At 42.2% G+C, this 13,195-nt stretch overlaps 2 long non-coding RNA genes across 2 annotated transcripts; both read right to left on the bottom strand.

Moving 5' to 3' along the window:
* Nucleotides 1-5,266: 5,266 nt before the first annotated feature.
* LOC131481776 (uncharacterized) lies at nt 5,267-7,710 on the bottom strand. Its single transcript, XR_009246548.1, has 3 exons — nt 7,605-7,710; nt 6,572-6,702; nt 5,267-5,385 (listed from the first exon to the last, which is right to left on the bottom strand). It is a non-coding gene; the product is annotated as an uncharacterized LOC131481776 (long non-coding RNA).
* Nucleotides 7,711-10,126: 2,416 nt separating this feature from the next.
* On the bottom strand, nt 10,127-12,180 carry LOC131481777 (uncharacterized). The gene is made up of 4 exons (XR_009246549.1): nt 11,778-12,180; nt 11,425-11,538; nt 10,803-10,892; nt 10,127-10,278 (listed from the first exon to the last, which is right to left on the bottom strand). It is a non-coding gene; the product is annotated as an uncharacterized LOC131481777 (long non-coding RNA).
* Nucleotides 12,181-13,195: the final 1,015 nt, after the last annotated feature.

Here is a 13,195-nt window from a genome sequence, read left to right on the forward strand (position 1 = left end):
TCAAGGGATTTCACATTCTTTGCTTCTTTTTAAAATACTCTTGATGCATTCTGAAAGGAGGCAGAGACCTTGAAGTCCCCTTTCTCAGGGGTTAGGCCATCAATGTATTTTGGAACAGATGTTGAGAACTGGAATCTGAATTTGACGTTGGAGGCAGAATTTCAGTGTGGGAACCAGAACCTTTAGGAAAAAAAAATCACAGTAACTGAAATGTCTTTAACTTCATAATAGAATGCTTGGAAGGGTTGCAAGAGGGAAAAAAAAAAGGAGTAGCTGGATAATTGGGTGTGTGTGGCCACCTTTATTCTTAAGGCCAGAGAAAACAAATGCCTCTAAAAATCACTGTCTAGAGACAGTGGGAATTAAACATTAAAAAGCTTTAGCAAAACATTTAAAGAACAACTGATGTTCTAACAAAGTCTTCACTCAGCCATAAATTATTTTTGTTCCAGACTGCTCGTTCATTTTGTTCTAAAGTCACCACGGATTAGGTATTCTGGCTTCTCAAGCTGAGCGATGTAGATGAGTGACATTTCGTCAGCTTTTAACTGACATCAGCAATGCCACATGGGATTGCTGTGTGCTTTCTTCCTATGGGTTGGATGATGTCCGCAGTGGAAAGTTACCCCACCTTGTGTTTCACAAATCTGAGTCTGATTTCTAAATGAGGTGGAGGAATTCCATCCTGCTACTTTCTTTATAGCTTTTACTTCAGTCTTCTAAAAACCTAAGCAACTACCTCAGATATTTCCACTAGAAACGTGTGATCATGGCTTTCAGGAAACAGCTTTGCCTGTCTCGTTTTTAAACCGGCTGCTGCAAGGTAGTTTTTAAAGAACGGGCTTTTTAAAAATCAGTCATAAATTCGAGCCAGATCAGAAGCATGAAGAGGACGGTATTCTTCTGTATATGTATCCTTACAATCCTAATATTAACTGTTGGACTACCCATGTAATAGCAAGTGTAACAGGAAAAATGGATCCAGTATTTTCCAGTCACACTGCTTTCATGGCAATGAAAGATTAAGGATGAAAAGCCATGTAAGACATTTGCTTTCAGATTATTTCTTAAATGCCTAAGTTTGTGTCCTGTTCATACAAGGATACCTAAAAAATGTATGGAAAAATGCATTCAGGAGACATTTATTTTGTTGCAAAATAATTTTGAAATGCATAATGTTATCATAATATGCATTTTCTTAAACTCTGCAGACACCCCCTTCCTTTGAATGATTCTTTCTGCCTGATTTGTTAGCAAATGCAGGTGATGAGGAGCTGCATTTTTTCCCAACTATTTTCAGGGTAAGCCATTTACAAATACATAAGGGTTCTTCAAAATGAGAGAAAACAGAATTAAAAAATTTATTTTGGTGCAAAAAAATGGTGAAATCCAGGAGTGGTTCTTTCAGGAAACTCAATTCCCATCAATTTTTGGAGGCCCTTCATAGAGTGAAAATGTTGAGTTACTGTAAAATTGCTATGAATGTTTCCAAATGTTTGACTCACACCTTGACTCAATGCTTTGTACAGGAGCACTGAGTTAGATGTTTCACAGTCAAAAATCTAAAAAAAAAAATGTATCCATGGAATTATCTGATGGCTTTGCGTGGTTTTTTTTCCCACTGCACTGTCATGGAGATAGCTGGGTTGTACTTTCAAGTATGTTGAAGACATAGCAAATTATGTCAATTTGGAGATGTCAAAAACCTGTCTCCCGCGTGTTTTGTCAGTGTCCTTTCCCTTTTGATTTCTGTTCTCTGGCCAGCCCTGAGGCTAAGACCGCAGCTCTCCATGTGTGTAGGCTAGCAGATGCTCCCTCTGCTGCTTTCTCTATCCCACTTCATCTAATTTATTGATGCTCTCCCACAACTGAGAGAAAATAGCCTTTTCAGTTGCCTGGAAGAGGTTTGTTTTGTGTGGCAGGAGTGAATGGGATCTGGCATATACTCCTGCAGGAAAACACTTCCTTTGATAGTCTCAGGATGATGGTTTGCAGGGTCCCAAGGCAGAGCGCATGTGCAATGGGACAGCATTGTGGAGGTAGGTCTGCCGCCCCTTTTGCCCTTCCATGGCTAATGCACACAATTTTGTTCAAAGTCCTTCCTCAACAGCAGATGTTAGCGCTTTCCCTCTAGGATGCTCTTGGAAATTGATATTAATTTTGTGCTGACACGCAGGAAGCATCCCAGTACCCACAGCAGGCAGTGATGAAGATAGCATTTTCAGCAACCCAACAGGAAAAAGAAATCCCAGACAACTGTCTGGCCTACAGAGCAGAGGAACATTTGACAGCTGCGTGAAGAGGATGTCCAAACCAACATGCCTGCTGTGATTGAACTGGGTAACCGGGTGAGTGAGGGTAACAAACCATCTACAAGCTACTTGGGAATGATTAGGACCAACTGTTTACACAGAAGGGAAGGGGACCAAGTAAAATATAGCAGAGGGCAAGGAGGAGGTTGAGTGAACATGCTATAGCCAAGCCTGCAGCCCACAACACGGCAGAATGAAATGTGTGGGTTGGTGTTTGTGCTTCAGGCATGTTCTGTGCACATGTCCTCACCGAAAAAGGGACTACTGACATGAGGCAGCCCTGGAAACCAGCTTCCTTTCCAGAGGCGCCTCAAGACTTCAAGGATTTCTTCTCCTACTTGGTTGGGGAGAGGACTGGCTGGGGAAATCACCCTTCCCATGATGGAAAGAATGGGAAAGATGCCTTGGCTAGACTAGCCTGAATCTCCCTTTACCAAGAAATAAGCAACATGTGACTACTTGTTCAAGTAGATTTTATCATGTTCATGGAAAGAGTTTATGTTGTTGTAAAAACATGCTTAAAAGCCTTTGTAATAGCTTTTGCACACTAGGGCTTCTCCAAGAGCTTTTCAAAGATCACTTGTACATATTAAAATGCTGGCACTAAAATGGATGTATGGGTTAACTGCATTTCTCCCTTGACTTTCAGAAACTCCCTGATGTCAAGTTGTGATTGATTGTGCATGCCTGTGGACACAGATTCAGCACCGGCCTGCAGGAACTTGTAGAGTAATGGAGTTAGTTCCGGATCTGCATGTGAGTTTCCCTCATATTTTTGCTTTTAGTCTTTGGTGATGCTTTTGTTAGTACTGTTTTTTAAACTCTTTGAATTACAATTACCCAGTATTACAGAAGCAGAGGTCCTAGCTCCAGCCTACATGACTGAAAACCAGTTTCTGGGAGGTAAGTTTCAAGGAATCGGTTTTTCTCCAAGCTTTCTAGATGTGTGTTACCTCCTCTGGAAAGGTCACAACTTTGGAAGCACCACACAGGAGACTTGTTTCTGTTGTTGAATAGTTTTTATTTACCTCAAATGCACAGTGCCTGGGTAAGGGAGTACATTCAAGGTGTGAGCCAGCTACTGCATCCAGGTCTCCCACATGGAGGGCAGGACCCACAGCCCTTGAGCCGTCATCTGGCTCCCAGCATACACATCTGCAGGAAGGTGCAGTGGAAGCAGAGGTGGGACTCTGTGGCAGGTGCCTTGATGGAAGAGGAGGGGGTACCAAGTTGCACAGGGTCTCAGGCTACAGTCTCAATAGACCTGCTGTTTAGTATATTCTCACTTTTGAGTGAAAGGTTGCATCTTCACCTTTCCCAAGTGCCTCCCCCCGCAAAAAAAAATCTCAAGCCAAACCTACTTCCAGTGTAGATCTAGCTCCCTACAAATGCAACCCAAATTCCCACTCACCGTTGTAGCTGTCAAGTGCATAAGAGGCGTTTTGCTCTGGTTTAGGTAAAGGTATTTAACATTGGAGCTGATGGGGGAAAGAAGTCAGATGAAATAGGCTTTGTTAAATGTAGGGCAGGCAGACACTGTGAGGGAAAAATACCCAGCTAACTCCTGACAGTTGCAGAGATCAGAGGTCCCCAAATGGGTATTATTGGGGGTTTGGTGTCCGTAAGGGCTGTGGCTGTCACAGGCTGTGTGACCTGCAGGGGAGATGCTGTCTGTTAGAGCAGTGCACTTCAGTGAGGCTAGGCTTTGTAGGTCTCAGACATGTCGTATGCACTGTGCCCACGACGTGACCTAGAGCCTCTTAAAGTGATTGTGAGGGGTAAATCAGGTAAAGCGAGGTAGCCAACACTCCTTGGGGTGCACATTGCACACAATCACCTGGAAGTATGTGTAAATTTAGAAGGGAGGGATGAGTTTGCTTATGTGGCTGAAAAAATGCTTCAATATTCTTTTTTTTAAAAATCCCCTTTTTCTCAAACTCTACTTTGCTTTTCTTTCTCTTGGCTTTTTTCTCTAGTTGCCTATACCCAAGATAACTACTAGTTCAGCTGGTGAAAGTTTTTTCACAATATTGTCAAAGTCTTGGAGTGTCTAACACCAAAAGACATGTTCATCCCAACCCACCCTTAATTAGACAGGCTTGAATTTCTCACCCACCATGAAGCCATGGTGGTGGTTGGAGCCCAGAGAGCAACATGGACTGAATGGAAGATAGGAGGTAAAAGGCAATACAGAAACCTAGACCAGATAATAGTAGGGAAGAGGCAAGAATGACAGTTATCTGCTCTTGGAGAGACAGGTGACCTGGTAGTGTCAGAGTCAGGAGTGGTCAGCTGACACTTAAAGTAGAACTCTTTGCCAACAGGTTGAGCTGTGAAAGAGCTGAAACACTGCTCAAACTGCATAGTCACGCATTGGCAGTTGGTGGGGTGAGGTAATTAGATAGGAATGCTGAGTGGGAAATCAGACGAGAGGGTGGAATTCCAGGCAGGTCGCCTATTCTCAGAGGTATGTCAGGAGGTTCTGAGTTGGACATACACATTAGAGAAGGGACAGGACTTGCCCCATGCTGGGTGCAGGAAACATCCTGGAGCCATCAGCAGGGAGTGGGTCTGGAGGCGTACTTGGCTGGCCCTTCGGACTTCTCAGATTGCTGTGACGCTCACGAAGCCTTCACAGGGAAGACAATGGAAGGACTGTGCAGCCTGTCAAGAAAATATACTTATTATTAACAAAGAAGGGAAAACAGGACAGCATGAGCCAGATAAGACTTGTCCCTTGAGCTGCCTTCTCCCCAGGCCCATCCTTTGTTCCAGGTAGGGAACATATCTGATTTATCCTGACTTCCTCAAGGGGTCACGTTATAACAGAATGTGCAATTTATAATCAACCACTGCATAACAGTATGTGATTTCACCTCCTTACTCTACATTACTTTGGATAAGTTATTTGGCTTCTGACACCATCTCCTTTGCTGTAAAGTGTAAGTTAACCAATATCCATCTTCTAGTGGTGCTTTGGGGATTAAGTAAAATAATATGGGTTGATACGCACAATAATTGTTCATTTCTTCTCGTTCCAAGTCAGTGATGTCTCTTGGATAACATTTAAAACCTAGTGGGGAAAAATTACTAAAGTCATGCTGTGTAATGTTATACTCAGGATGCTTTTCTGAAGTGAATTTTCCATGTCAAGTGGGTGGTGATGTCTGCCAGCCAGAGCTCGCCAGGAACGCACACATAGTTGACAACTTGAGTTAATTCTCTTGCAGGGCAGGATCCTGCATGCCTTGGAGAATAGTGAAGGGGTGTTAGAAAGGACTTGAGGGATTTTAGGCTGGTGCAAGGGGATATGGATAAAACATTAAGGACAGGCAGTTATGTTGTGGCAAGGGTAATTCTGTGATTTGATTTCCTCAAACATCTCACCTAGAACGGTGGAGGGGAAGATAGCAAGTAGTCACGACTCTTAGCCAGGAATGGGAATGTTTGGCCAAACATTGTTTGTGTTCAGATAAGGTTATAGGGTGCCCTTATTTGCGTCCTGGTCCATCACAGTCTCACAGTGACGTTGCTTGCTGTTTGTGCAAATGTGGAGCACTAAGCTCTGTTGTAAGTATAGACCAGCTCTCACATGTGAGGGGCTGGCCTCCTCTTTCTTATGGCTTATTTAATACACAGAGCATTGACTAGTGTATTTTGGGATTTGTTCTAAGAGGTTCACAGATACTAAAAATATTATTCCTCATAATACTCTCAATGTGGGCACTTTCTATTCATCCCAGTTCACAAATGAGGAAACAGAGGGTTAAAGAGATGAACTAATTTGTGCAGGGTTGCAGATTTCATGAGTAATACTGCTTTGGCTAACCTCCAGATAAGGTGGCTTTGCAATCAGGGCCTCCTAGCCTTGCTCAGGAACCCCCATCCATTGTGTCACTCCATCTCCTACCTCCATACCTTAATGCAGAGCCTGGAGGAGGAAAGATTTTAATGGACCATCTCCTCAGCCTCCTGATTTCTGGAGTAAGTGTTCAGGACCAACCCTAGAATAGCCTGGAGAAGCCCAAGCATCAGCCACATCACATTATATAATCTTTACCTATGTAAGGGAGTACATTGTTTTTTCATTCAAGTATTTCCTATATTTTTTGCACATCTTTCCTGAGTGCCTACTGTATGCATGTATACACATGTAACTCAGACACGCAGGTATCCTCTGGGTGATCTTTCTCCTGCCCTTCACTGAAGAATCTACATTTCTGCACCTGTTTCTATAAAACAAATGGTGGGTTACTCACTCTTGGTGTACTGAAGGAGAGACCACGTCTTGAGGGTACTTCAGATGGCAGCTTTCCCCATGTGGCCAGCACCTGAACAAACAGCATGAGATGTTCACATCGCAGCCAGCTCCTCCCTTAGATGGCTCAACCTGATGACCAAAGTCAGTGAAGATGGGAATAGTTGCTAACTGCTGTTCTTTTGGTGCTATGGATTAGATACAGGTATGGCCGGTTTAACTTGGCCGAAATGGGGAGGCAGTGGCTTTATTTTTAATTTTTTTTTTTTTTGAGATTGCTTGTGGCAGTGTATCCTGCAAAGGAATTTTACCTGATTCCTCAATCTAAGCCCCTCAGGAGTCTATTGTATTTTGCATTTCACTAGAATAACAAATGTAGAAAAAGTCTCAAAACAAAACAGAAAATGTGTATGGAGATGATAGAAATATATTCAAAGTTAGTGGCGACTGGGGCAGTTGCTTCCAGTGGTCAAGTGTCAGTGAACCAAAAGCTTACCTTCTCTCCACGATTCCATTTAGCAGTAAGAAGGAAGTTGTTCATATTTCCCTTGAAAGTCCCATTCTATGGCTAAGTGACTAAGCATGCGTAGATGTTACTCATGTAAAAGGCCGTAGAATAAATGCTTCATTCACAGGAAGTCTGCAGTCTGCTTTCCCCTGGCCTTCTGAGGACATGAGTTTCATGTTCTGAATCTATTTTCACAGGTTGTCCACTCCACACCTCCTTCAACCCCACAAATCAGCTTTGCTTTTAAGTCATGTAAGGTAACTTGAGAAAAAGAAGGGAGTGGGAATCCTGCTTTTCACTTTCAAAGTGACTGTGGGTATTTTGTCTAGAAATCAGGACCTAAAGGATTGAAGGGCTGATGGTGAAATATCAGACATGAGCTAATTTTCTTTCGGGAGGAGATACTGATTGATTTTTAAGCAGCTTTGCATTTACCAGGTAATCAGGTGCCTGCTCTGTCTATAAAACAGATGAGCATGTCTGTGCAGACAATGCAAGTTAAAGAATGGATATGTAAAGGACTTACATGGCTTGTTATGTGTGGCTGGTGCTTGATGGAAGGGAGCTGTGAACATGACATTCACTTTCGCTATATTCTGGCTGTTACTGATGCATTCAGAGTGGTATCAGGTGGTTGAATCTTGAATGTGAAGTTGAGATCTTGGAGAAATTAATTCAGACTTGATTTTCTGTCCAGTATTACCATTTTGGCCTCTTCTACTGCAAGGTATTTGTTCACAGGACAACAAGTTCATGTTTGTGCTGTGCTTTCTGTAACCAATCCAAAATTGTTTTATTAGTTTATCATTCTGGTAACTTAAAACGTGGCGACATAGGCTACAATGTCATGCAAGTGCCACTTAGGACAGTAGTTGACAGACTCAAGGAAGTCATACTGGACACACCTTCCATACATTCACAGACAGCTATGCATTCAAGCCAAGCTTAGACCCAATTCTGGAAGTAAATAACAAAGATATAAGATTATCACTGCATTACTTGGGGGGAAGTAAAATTCCTTAGAGCTCTGATATTTGTAGTTCTAACCCTGAACAAGGTCCTAACATGCTTTAAAGAAAGGGTGACTTTAACTGAAAATAGCAATTTGGAAGTCCTTTACTGTAGACCAGATAAATGTCTTGGGGGAGGGGGAAGGGATGAGTATACTCACTGAAGATGCTCCCAGGGAAAAGATAAGGGATAAAGCTAAAAGGCATTTAAGTGATACAAAAGTAAAGCTAAATCTCTAGTGTTTGAACTAGTAGTTTTGGTTCTTAAGTTTGGGCTCCCTAGGAAAACAAAGATGAGAGGAGAAATTGTATTAACATTTCATCGAAGGGTAAAGACAGAAGGAAAGTGAGTCATGGAAAACAAGATGACAGAACTAAGGCAGTACATTTGCAACCTCACCACAGCTGTACAGCAAGGTGACTGCAGGGCCTTGGACCAAGTCTTCCAGGATGTCCTGTGAATCTGACTCCTGAACTGGCCTCGAAAACGGGAAGCCCGGAAGCACAGGAGTTGCCCTTCATGCTGTATCTTAGTGCTCAGGTACTCCTCATGCTTCAATTTGCACACGATCCTGGGTTGCATGGATAGCAGATGGATCCATTTGTATCTTTCATTGCTAGAACGATAAGCAACCTCTAGTCAGATGGCATAGAGGCTGGGCATGGGGCCTTGCACTGCAGAAGAGGATGGCAATACCAGCCAGGTTCCCTGACGGTAGGACACCATGTTCTGCTATGAAGGCTAAAACCAGAGAGCAAGGCCTGAGCACGGCACACTTACTGTTGTCTTGCAATTCAGGAGTGCACTGAAATGAAATTTCTTCCTGTGGTACCTGGGTAAACCAAGATCAAGAAGCTTAAGTTTAGAAAAAAAGTGCTCGAACAATGACAAATCATGTAAAAGTATAATGAAAGGATATTCATAATTCTAATAATAGAAGTTTTACAGTGAAGAAAGGACTAGGAAAATGAAAATATATACATAGGTATGTTTTGGAGAATTCCAAGGTATTTTAGAAGATAAGTAGGTACTGCTGATTGGACAGATAAGCCTCTGACTTGGAAAAGAAAATGCAGCAGACTCGGTAAGAGTGGTAGACAGGACTCGGGGGATGTTGTACAGATGACAGTAGATATAAGAAGCAAAATGAGGGGGATTTGTTGAGTGTTGTAGCTACAGAGTCAGGGAGGCAAAGAACACACAGTGCATGTTGGACAGCAGAGCTCCCCATGAAACCTCAGGTACAGAGGAATGAACAGATCAGAAGGAGTCATCCCCATGGTCCTGTCTAGGGATAGATCTGAGAGCTCTTTATGCCGTACATAGGAAGACTGACAGGGAAGGCAGGAGCTTGAGCTCTGCAAGTTGATTTCAGTGGAGCCAGTGTGAGTTCCCGAGTACATACCATAGCCTGCTTTTTACCATTTCTACAACAGTCTGGGTGGGTATTCCAAATACCATGCGGGTGAGTTTCCATATTCACTCCCAGGTCTACTTGCTGGCATCACCCTGGGAAGAAAACCGGGGACAAGGAAGCAATGGAAATGACATCTTGCTTTTTTACCGATTATCAGAATACTTGCTCAGTATTGCCCCCAAGGAGCTTTTTGGATTCATCTGAGTTCAGAAATATTATTAGACCTAGAGTAAACAGCAGGTATTTTCTTTCCTCCAAAAAGTTTCAGTTCTTTGCCAAGGGTTTTAAGACCCTCCATACTGTATTTCCAACTCCATGTCCAAGACTCATGACATATATCCTTTGTGTAACTTAAAGAAGGCCTCGCTGTTTGAGCACATTCTGTATGTCCCCAAGCCTTGGTTTGTGCTGTTCCCTCAGCAAGGAAGGCTCTCCCAGGCTATAGAAATCTTTTCCATCTCTACGCTTGGCTCACAGGAAGCCCACCATGCACCCTTCTTCCTTACTCGATCAAACTGTCTTTGAATCTGCAAAGTCCTGTGTGGTGCTCCAACGTGTTTGATCTAGTCCTGCTACGCAATCAAGTTTTAAGGGTACATGTGAGCTTTCACTTGCCTGTGGTCGGTTTAAGGTAATGAAATGGTCATAGTTCCAAAACTTGCCAACCTGAGTGTCCTTCAGTTCAAGAATACTTTCTGGATTCTTTTTCTCTGTTTGCTGCTCCTGATACCCAATGTTTTCATACCCAGGCATTGTGGAGGAGGTCCTGGAGCTGACTGAAACCAAGATGAAACGTGAAAGAAGGACAAACCTGCAATCTGGCTCTACACTGACGTGTGGAATCTGCTGTCCTTCAACACTGTAAAAAGCATGCTGCACAATAGTGCCCTGTTATTTCACAGCCTGGTCTTTCTGCTGCATGCTCACCACACAACCGCACTAAGAATTAAGGAGAAGAGTCTGAGACTGGAAGGAAAAATGACACTGAGCATAGAAATGAAGCCTAAGTGGGAACAGTTGGAGCATGTGGTTGATGCTCACTGTGGGATGCATTGGGACTCAGTTCAGTACGGAAGAGTCTTAGCAATGGAGGACATCCAGTGGCCTAAGAGGAGGCTGGGAGTCCAAACAGCAACATCTCCTTTCCCTTTATAGTTCTAACAATTATGTCAGATCGACCTCAACTTTCCCCGTTATGTAATAGTTCTAATTACCTTGTGAACAGTCTCCCCAAAGGGCCAAAGCACATAAATGACCCTACAAACCCTGATGTTTAGTTCAATAAAAGTAGCAAACCATTTAGGACATCCCAGTTTGTGTCCATGCATTCCAGAGTCCCTTCATAAGGGACACCTGATACACTTGTGTGAAGCTATGAAGCATATTCTGAGAATGAAGGGAAAAATGAAAGAATATGTATTACTGGGTATTGTCCCAAGAATATTGTACCTTGGCAACCTGTTTTGCCATCACTAAAGCTCTTTCCCCCTGTAAAACTGATAAGAGTTCAACTTGAGGGATCTTTGTGAGGGTCCTGTCAGATGAAGGCCTGCCAAGCTTTTAACAGCTGGTCTGGTACACAGGAGGCCCTTCAAAAGGGTGAGTAGTGGTGGTGTTCACAATTTGAGGACATCACAGTAACAGGAGTACAACATAGACATCATAAAAGCTTAAAAATCCTCAACAGTCATTTTGGCTCAAGATTTTTTTACATTTAAAATATTGTTTTATGATATGATATCTAGTTCTATAGGTTCTGGGGTTGCCTGTGCCCTTCCCCAGGGATCTTCCTGACCCCATAGATTTCCCCTCTGGTTTTACAGTGGATGTCATTCATGAACAGTCACAAGTCTATCATGCTTATTGAAGTGTTTCCCGACAATGTAGGCATGGACATTGCCAGAGTCCATCATCTTACTGTTAGGATGTGTTCAGTCCTTTCACCAGGAGTCCATCTTAGGTCTGTATGCATCGCTCCAGTTGTCCACTCGTGGATAACACTGACTACCACTCAGTCCCAAGTTACAGGCTTCTGAGTTCAAAAGCAGAACCTGGAGACTTATTTAACTTAATTGTTTGGATTCTCTCACACACACACACACACACACACACACACACACACACAGACACACACCCCTAAAGTCACTTTGGTATTTAGAAATTATGGACTGCTATGAGTGACATACACTGAAAATAGAGGTAGATTGTGAAGAGAGAGAACAAGACATCCAAATTTGTTAATTCACTACAGTGTCCTCTCCATCATAGCACCTGTCACTGAACTTGAAGTATTGTGAATGGTGTAAATGGAGCGAGGAGAATTGGTGGTTTTGACTATTCCAAGATGATGGCAATTATTCAGCACTAAAAGGAAATGAGACATGAAAACCTCAGACAATACCAAGTTAAAGAAGTCGATCTTGAAAGGGTTAGATATTATGATTCAAACTGTACGACCTTCTGTGAAAGATAAACCTGTGAAAATAGTAAAAAGGTCAGGGTTTGCCAGTAATTGTAGCAGAAAAAGGAATAGGCAAAGCACTGAGAATTTTGAGGGAATTAAAAATGATACACATTTGTCCCAAACCATAGGCTGAACCTGAAGATATACTGAGCTTTGGATGCTTATGACACATCAAGGTGAACTATTTAAAAATTAGGATTATAAACAAAATCCTACTGGTAATGTGGGAGTCATGTGCTAATATATGCCACTGCAATATGCAGTTTGTGTAGCTTGCTCTTCATTTTGGTATGAACTAGAAATTATTGCAGAATGCATTTCTCTATCGAAATATCTAATAACATTCACAACATTTCTCCCAGTTCACACAACTGGGAGAAAAAAATTAGAGATTTGCTTGGAGCTACAAAATAGCTTCAATAGCCAGAGAAATTTTAAGTAAAAATGAGGCATCATACTACCTAACAATCCACAAAACTGTAACAGCCCAAGTACTTTGTACTAGCATGGAAACAGACCATTTAACCAGTGCAGCTAGGACCCAAAAATGCATTTATATTCTTAGAACGAACTACAAAGTCATCAAGAACACACGTTAGAGAAATAATCCAATGTGATAGTGTCGACAAAAGTGGATATACATAGGCAAAAGAGTAAGACTGGATCCATAAAGCTTACCATGTATGAAAACAAATTGCATCGACAAAGGAGCACTTTAGAACCGATTTTGGAATATGACCTGAAAATAACAGACAAAGTTGACAATTATGATTGCCAACAAATTTCTGCAGAACAAAGAATTGAGAGTAAATATTTGCAACTCTTCATCTATCAAGGGATCATAAAGAAATCTGACGAGGGCTAAGGACAGATGACTGCTGTGAATCAACACTCATCACCACTCACCAGGAAAACGTGAAGCAAAACCACAATGCGATACCTCTCAGAATTCATTTATCAAATGGGGAAAATGTTTTTGCATACTTGGCCAGAATTTGCCAGAGTGACTGTCACACATTCTTGGTCAAAATGCGTATTAGTACAGCCATTTACAGAATGCAGAATCAAGTTAAAAGTAACCTCCATATAATCCAAAAATCCCACTATGAGGTATATATCCAAGGGAAATTAAATCTAACAAAGGGTTGTGCTCCTGTGCTTATTACTTTGCTGTATTTATAATGCATCCAAGAAACAGACTAAGTATCGGTTTGTCAGTGAATAA

This window comes from Ochotona princeps, chromosome 13, assembly GCF_030435755.1.
Source record: "Ochotona princeps isolate mOchPri1 chromosome 13, mOchPri1.hap1, whole genome shotgun sequence".
NCBI lineage: Eukaryota > Metazoa > Chordata > Mammalia > Lagomorpha > Ochotonidae > Ochotona > Ochotona princeps.